This window comes from Fulmarus glacialis, unplaced genomic scaffold, assembly GCF_000690835.1.
Source record: "Fulmarus glacialis isolate BGI_N327 unplaced genomic scaffold, ASM69083v1 scaffold43352, whole genome shotgun sequence".
Lineage (NCBI taxonomy): Eukaryota > Metazoa > Chordata > Aves > Procellariiformes > Procellariidae > Fulmarus > Fulmarus glacialis.
The window spans coordinates 31,505-31,786 of record NW_009196718.1 but is presented as its reverse complement, the minus strand read 5'-3'; the positions used below and the strand labels follow the sequence as shown (position 1 = coordinate 31,786).

The 282-nt window shown below is 30.9% G+C and overlaps 1 protein-coding gene across 1 annotated transcript in view; it reads left to right on the top strand.

The window, feature by feature from the left end:
* Positions 1 to 282, top strand: part of HEATR5B (HEAT repeat containing 5B) — a gene marked incomplete at both ends in the record, with an annotated part of 36,416 nt that overhangs the window by 5,533 nt on the left and 30,601 nt on the right. The window lies entirely within an intron of this gene.

Here is a 282-nt window from a genome sequence, read left to right as displayed (position 1 = left end):
CCCCCCACCCTTTTTTTTTTTTTTAACCTCTAACCTGTAAAACAGTGACACTGTTGGTAGCTGAAGCCCTGTAGTGCATCACAGAATTCTCTTGTGCTTGGTCATGTTTTATTTTTTAGTGATATGGAGATATCAACAAATGTTTGCTCTGTTTTCTGACCTTTTAAGAATAATACAGAGCTACTAGATTCTAATTTTGTTTCATGATTAAATAATTAACAAGTTATGAAAATAAGTTTTTCTTCAGAGAAAATAGATGATTGTTTAATTGTAAATCTTTCT